This window comes from Schistocerca nitens, chromosome 11, assembly GCF_023898315.1.
Source record: "Schistocerca nitens isolate TAMUIC-IGC-003100 chromosome 11, iqSchNite1.1, whole genome shotgun sequence".
In the NCBI taxonomy this organism is placed as follows: domain Eukaryota; kingdom Metazoa; phylum Arthropoda; class Insecta; order Orthoptera; family Acrididae; genus Schistocerca; species Schistocerca nitens.
This window is the reverse complement of record NC_064624.1, coordinates 155,743,596-155,751,591: the sequence shown is the minus strand read 5'-3', so window position 1 is coordinate 155,751,591 and position 7,996 is coordinate 155,743,596.

Here is a 7,996-nt window from a genome sequence, read left to right as displayed (position 1 = left end):
CATGGCTTAGCCACAGCCTGGGGGATGTTTCCAGAATGAGATTTTCACTCTGCAGCGGAGTGTGCGCTGATATGAAACTTCCTGGCAGATTAAAACTGCGTGCCCGACCGAGACTCGAACTCGGGACCTTTGCCTTTCGTGGGCAAGTGCTCTTGCCCGCGAAAGGCAAAGGTCCCGAGTTCGAGTCTCGGTCGGGCACACAGTTTTAATCTGCCAGGAAGTTTCATATCAGCGCACACTCCGCTGCAGAGTGAAAATCTCATTCTGGAAACATCCCCCAGGCTGTGGCTAAGCCATGTCTCCGCTATATCCTTTCTTTCAGGAGTGCTAGTTCTGCAAGGTTCGCAGGAGAGCTTCTGTAAAGTTTGGAAGGTAGGAGACGAGGTACTGGCAGAAGTAAAGTTGTGAGTACCGGGCGTGAGTCGTGCTTCGGTGGCTCAGTTGGTAGAGCACTTGCCCGCGAAAGGCAAAGGTCCCGAGTTCGAGTCTCGGTCGGGCACACAGTTTTAATCTGCCAGGAAGTTTCATATCAGCGCACACTCCGCTGCAGAGTGAAAATCTCATTCTGGAAACATCCCCCAGGCTGTGGCTAAGCCATGTCTCCGCTATATCCTTTCTTTCAGGAGTGCTAGTTCTGCAAGGTTCGCAGGAGAGCTTCTGTAAAGTTTGGAAGGTAGGAGACGAGGTACTGGCAGAAGTAAAGTTGTGAGTACCGGGCGTGAGTCGTGCTTCGGTGGCTCAGTTGGTAGAGCACTTGCCCGCGAAAGGCAAAGGTCCCGAGTTCGAGTCTCGGTCGGGCACACAGTTTTAATCTGCCAGGAAGTTTCATATCAGCGCACACTCCGCTGCAGAGTGAAAATCTCATTCAAGAAAAAAATTAATAAATAACATGCAGAATATAACAATTTATGCTTTTTCTTCAGCATGGATGCTGCCTATGAGGAATTAGGAACCACTGGTAAATTCCTGAAGTTTTGAAGCACAGAAAAAGTGAAGCACTCATTTGCTCATCTAGGATTTTTCCTTGTTGAATGAAACCTGTTTCTAGGCCCAGTTACAGGGCATTGAAACACTACAGACACTAGCACCATTAGAAATTTGCAGTGATAAGTTGTTTGGCATCTATTGTTAATTGCACTGCTCACCAAATTATGGTCGCCACAAGATACTCGGTGCATTATCACACAATTAACTGCCACAAAAGAATAATGACTCGGTAGAAATCAGGATAATAGAAGGAAAAAAGTAATGTGAAAATAGGTAAGTACAAAAATATTGTTCCTAATGGTGCAGCCTAATATTATATCAAAGGGAAAGAGGAAAACTGAAACTGCAGTGCCTGGTCAGCATTTCTTTTGGAGGTGGAGGAGATTCCAACACTGCCCATTCATGCATTTAAAAGTGAAAACTATTCTTAGCTTACAGAATTGTTTCTTCCTTCTAATCATAAGGTCTGAGTCACCAGGCATTCTTTTTTAACATTCTCGAATGTAACTCACGTCCCTACCTAATAAATAGAGTAGTACTTCCAAAATCAAGAATTACTGTTTCCACTTGTAAATGTATATATCGCCAGTATTATAATTTTGCGTTCTGTAGGTAAGTGTGGCCAACCGTTCTATTTCTTTGTGATTTTAACAGCGTATTGTAATGGCTGACACAATTCCTGAATAGTTTCAGCTGTTAGAGTAAGTGGAAAATTTTTCAGAATTCCAATAGAAAATGAAATGAAGGAATATTGAAAAAGCTTCCCCCTCCCCCCGGCCCCCCATCTCACTAATGGACAGTCACGACAAAGTGCACCGTGTCAAAAGTACGCTGTCGAAATTTTAGGTCACACGCTTGTTTACTGACGACAACCGATTTGTGCATTTCGCTCTGTTGCGAGGTCAGACTGTCAAAAGATGTGGTAAACAGGACTGTAAAGGAAAGATAGGTACAGCTGACTCGTGAAAGTATAGGGGTAGATATTGGGACAAACATGGTCAAAGACCTGTTGTCATGAGTAGAGGAACCAAGCTTTTTCAGAATAAATCCTGACAAAAAAATTCCCCTGCCTAAAGAGTATCTCGAGCATCTTAAAAAAAATTCTAAAATGAGCACCTCGGTGGGTTGACGATAAGCCATTTATATTGGAAAAAGAATACAGTTTACATAGAACGCCTACTTTACTAAAGTTATTGAACGTAGACAGTTTGATTTATCAGTTATTGAGTTTACAAGATTTGGCATCAAGAACAAATTAATCATTTGTGTATGTATCAGTCACCTAGTTCCAGATAACGTCTCAACTAAAAAAGTCAACATAATTTCGTGTGGAAACAAAAACACAAATGAATTGTATATTTTTAAACCCCTTTAAGTCAGTGTAAATGTTGTTACAGGTAACATTTACTCTGTGTTTTGAAGAAGTGAAAAGTGTTCATTACAAACAAAATTCTGAAAATGTGTGTGCTTCTCAATAACTCGAGGGAACACAAAAGAAAATAGATCTGCCGAAATAAAAGACGACACACGACCAGTGTGCGATAATGCCCAAATGGTCCTGCAGAAGTGTATAATGTAAAATTAAGATGTTTGGAATACAATAAAAAAGTGTTTTGCTTAACAGACAAATTTTATTGCCAGTAATTTTAACTGCAAACATAGCTAATACGAAAGCAGCAAGTCCAAATGCTGAATATTCAAGTTATGAAATGATGTAACCACTATTTAAATAACTCTTCTGTATTATGCTGCTGTGACGTAACCATTACAATGTTGAGTGAAAAAATCTCTTATTCGTTCGTATACCGGGACAGCACCTTTGTAGAGAGTTTCGGAATAGAACAGAATGACATTTATCTTAATCTTTCTTCAAATTTTCTGGGCATTGTCATTATCTGTAGCCTGTTTCTCTATGCCTTCCGAGATACCACCAAGCCACGATACTAGAGTATAAGCGACCCCACAACAGCGGGTGGTGACACACACTCTTATATAAATACTTTTCCACGGAGATCTTTCAGCGGCTTGAGAGGAAGAAGCATAACGTGTTCTGAATGAACATTATGTTGCACCAAAGATCCCCCCACTAAGACAAAAGATCTGTTGTAAAATAGCTTATTTAGCTAATTATAACCTTTAACTTATTGTTAAACTATTATTGTTATTAAACTCAGTCTCTTAAGACTGAGCTCCTTTTCCATTCACTCAATGAAAAACATGTCTGATCGTATGTCTTGTCTCAGTTATTTTCGATTATTTTGTTTTATAAGTAATTCAGATTACTTGAGAAGACGGTATTGTGTTTTTTCAATAGCTTAGTTTCTTTCTTGAGATTATTTGTTCGAATTGCAAGGGGATATCTGCTTAAACGTACCCTTTTGTAAGAAAAGAAAACTTGTGAGAGAGTAGTCCTATTTGGCCAGCCTCGATCATTATCTCATTATTTTTACTCACAGGTAATTGGTTTTTCACTGTTTTTAAATCATTTTTTAAATCATCTGTAACAGCACAGGGTTCTCATATTTGTCGATATAGAAGGGGTTTGTCTTTTTACCGTAAGGAGTTACATACTCACATTTTACTCTAGACTACATTCGACGATTTCAAATCTCAGATTTGTGATATTCAACATGTACGGAAATGGAGATTCAGAGAATCTGTCATTGCCCAGGTAAGTCTCTTAATCTCTGATTACTTTGGAGAACACTTCATTAGTGTGACTGCCAGTCACATTACAGCTTCCTACCTTTGTAAGAGTTACACAGTATCCTTTGGGCAAATACTCTGTACGTACATTATCGTCTTTGCTTTGAGAATGTCCCATTTTTTTATCCTTCAACAAAACTGGCTCAGGTCATTCCTTTGACATCAGCACTGAAGTAGCAGCAACTCACCCAGTTGCTACCTCGTAGTTAAACAAGAAACACTTTGCATTTGCAACTAGAACAACAGCGTACGTGATAAAATTCACGTGTCTACAGGTGAGCTCACTGCTGTACGTTTATACTTGCAACAATTTACTCGGAAACAGCGTCATCATTCCAAGATTGTCCATCACTGACATGTCAGACGATGTGGTGCAGCCGACAACAGGTGTACACACACCATCGGAGCAGACTACTGGCGCCTACACAGGTCGGTCCTGTGTGTCCTCCTTCCGGTGCCTGTGCACCTACTGCATTTGTTTGCCCTGCCCTCCTAGATTAACGTGTGGAGCTCAGGCAGAGTGCCGTCTGCAGTGGAACTGTTCATAAAATCGACACCGTGCCAGGCCCTCCAGTCCAACATAAAACGTGTAGATTAACATCAGATATACTTTCCACAATCGAGCTGGCTACGGACGAGTTATTACGAGCTCGTACGTCGGACAGTCCGATAGTCCTCGGGTCTCGCCTTTCGTCTCGTACCTAAGAAGGATGGCAGTTATGGAGGATGCTAAGTTCACCGGACTTGGAAACGATGTGACGTCATTATGACGTATACACGCTACATCGAAAACGATAGAAACCGTATATCGACTATTCGACTTTTGTGAACTTTCGAGAGGTTGTGACAGGGTAGCGCTGTGCTCTGCGCCATTCGTTTAAATGTGTTTTGCGTTCCTTGCGTTTAAATTGTGTATTGTACTGTGTTTGTGTCCTGTGCGTTGTTTTTCGTTTGCCCATCTCTAATTATTGTGGCTATCCACTCATGTTGTGATGCAATTCGTATTTTGCATAATCTTGTTTAGCAAATTATACTGCTGACATAAACCACATTGACATGACCAGGTACATGCTAAAACTATTGTGGTTGTATACATGACATAATATACAGAACGTCTGGTTTATCATACCACCATGGAATGCTTAGACACTGCATTCAATCATTTCATACGTCAGTCAGTACTAGACACTAACCTTTGGTTAAGATTACATTGAAAAATCCACTTCCCTCGTATTTCATCTACGGTCGACGATTTTTCTTCAACAGTGCCTCATATTTTTCTTTTTAAGTTCGAAATTCAATCATTCTACACACCAGTCATTACTGACACTAAGGTACCTATCTCTGCGGACCGAGTGTAAAATTACTTAGAATTATGGTTGATAAAAGACTATCTTGGGATAGACATGTAAATTACTTAGCTAACAAACTTGCACGAGTTCTCTTTCAGCTATATAAATTAAGAAAAAAAAGTCAGCAAGAGTATGCTGCTACAATCTAATATGCACTGACAAGACCAATTGTATGAAACCATACTAAAATGTTGATAATAAATAAATATTATTTTCGGTGTAAGCATTCAATACAACAATCACACAATCTAATCTGGTCGGGACATAAGAAGACTTCACTTTTTCACGCAACGAGTTGTCCGTGGTGTTTTCAAGGCCACAGTCAGGAATATTTCTATTAATATCCAGCTCTTTTATTTTGGCGAAATACATATACGCTGCCACACTGGGTTGTTTTCAGAATCGCACGTGTCAAAACAAACCACTGGTTGACGACAGTTTAGAATCTCGAACGTTTGTACAAGTCGATAGGTGTGTTAATCGACTAAAGCATATATACGTCATAACGACATCACATCATATCCAGGTTGGGTGAACTTAGCATCCTCCGGCAGATATAGATGGTGCTGCGACTATCTGCCTATCGATACTTGCGTTATCCCGGACAATTATCCGATACCAAATACTCGAGACTTTACTCATAAATTAGCAGGTGACTGTCTGTACAATTTGTTGGGCTATAAAAAGGCTTTGCAGATTCCTGTGAACCAAGGGGCGTACCAAAGGCATCACTGCTTTATACTTTCTGAATTTCTTTTGGAGTGGAACAAAGGGAAGGCAGTCGTGTTGTGAGACTAATGTAAGCCAACATTAAGCAAAGTAAAAGGGCCCTGTTACAGGTTATAACTAAGTCCTCACTTCTCGATTGATGTCACCCTGATGTTTTGTGTGATCATCTTTACCTCATTTGAACTTGACAATTGCCTTGTCGTAGTTTTCTTGATGCTGTGTACCTTCTATGCAGTGGTGCCACTGCTTCTGGCTGTGTGACTTCGTATTCCCCTGTATTCAACTTCAACAGCAGTTCTGGTTGAACAGATCTCAGACAGTTTAAACATATATATGTACTGCTTTGACATAAGCCAACGATATCTGTCTGAGTGACAGTTCTTAAAATTTTTTAAATTGGATTTCTGCCCCTTTACATGGCACCACTCCGTTCATTGACCTCCAAGACACTGTTAAGCCACCACGGCCAAAGAACAAGCGCTCTGCCACAGTATGTGGAGAGGTTTATTCAGTGTCACGTCTTGCTGATGTCTGGAGCTGACATGGCATACTTTATCTGCACAGACATAAAAAAGAGTGTGTGTACAGTGGGAAGTTTTTCTCTTCCCATTTACCTAACCTACAATTTTTGTTCTCACACCAATCTTTCATTGACCTCAGAGGATAACAGTGAAACATGTTATTCCGAAGAATCCCGTGCTAAACTACACTTTACGTGACATACACTCAGTGCAGTCCAGACTTGTCAAAGGTTCATAGACAATATTTATATGTTGTCCTTTTGCCATGCCTTCTTAAATGAAATTTTAGTCATTTCTACGACTCAGCACAAACACGAAGATAATCTCGGACTAGTTTTTGATGCCTTACACAAGCTCGGTACGCGGTCAATGACAATAAATGTCAACTGTGAAGATGTTACCAACTCGATCTTTCAGTTAGGAGGGAAGGCATATGGCGTACTATATAGTACAGTGAGCTCATTAGTCAGCTACTGCGTCCACAGAAATTTCAAGAATTCCACTGGTTCCTGAGCGTGGTCATTTTCTGTTGCAAATAACTGCCTTACATAGCTGCCATTGAGAAAACACTGACAAATGCGTTAGCAGGCAAACATGCAATGGGCAAGAGACACATAAAATATTTTACCAAATAAATAACATTCAGGTGCAGCACTCTAAAGTATGCTGCAAGAAATTAGTAGAATCTGCCATGTAAATGCCTTCAGAAAAGCTGTTAAATCATTTTTATTAAAGTGTCTCCTAAGACTCATCAGGTGCATTTTCTCTGGTGTTTTGGTAGGTATTTGCAGGTTTTTGCAATGTGTAGCTGGAGTCAGCTCCAACAAACAGTCCTCATTACATCTTTCATGCAATACCCAGTGTCGGTTTCTTTCATGTTACAAAGATTTTTAAAGTGAAATATTACGTGCCCATTCAACAGAGCTCTTCCATATTCATTTTACCAATATCTATTAACAGGAACAGTAAAACATGAAGACTAATGAGTACTCGAGCAGTAACACCATTGCCTTGGCGTGTGCTGACTGCTACTGCTATGCGGAAGCACTGCTTAGTCACTGCTGGAGACATAACTATTCTCAGTTTTACTGTTCCCTTTACTACATATCAGTAAAATTAATATCGCGCTAGACTAATCTGGTAGTGCTCTATCAAATGGGCACGTAAAATTCCAATCTAAACATAATTTTATTTGAAACAGGAAACAAACGGGCACATTCCATTGACGCTGGGTGTCATTTTGAAAGATGTGATGAATCGAATTTATTTGGGCTGACACCCGTTACACGTTGCAAATACAAAACTGCAAATATTTGCTGAGACACCAAAGAAAATGCACATGCCAACTATTAGGAAATACATCCTGTATACACTCAATATCTGTCATACATTGCCTATATAAAAGATGGACTGCACCAATAATTAAATAAATAAAATTCAGAGAATTCCACACCTGCAGCAGGCATCTGAGCAAGGTAAGGACTGCATTTCTCAGGCTATGATTTTGGTGTGCCTACTACCTACTACACACCTGTCTGTCTCCTCAGGTGCAAGTGATTCTGCGATTGGAGCAGTTCTCCATCATTTTCCAAAAAGTTGACTGCTCCCAGTGGAAGTGGTTGGCGTATGACATGAAACTGTCGGTGGTCTACGAAGTAGCTCAGCACTTTAAAGATGGTGTGGAGGGCAGACTTTTGACCG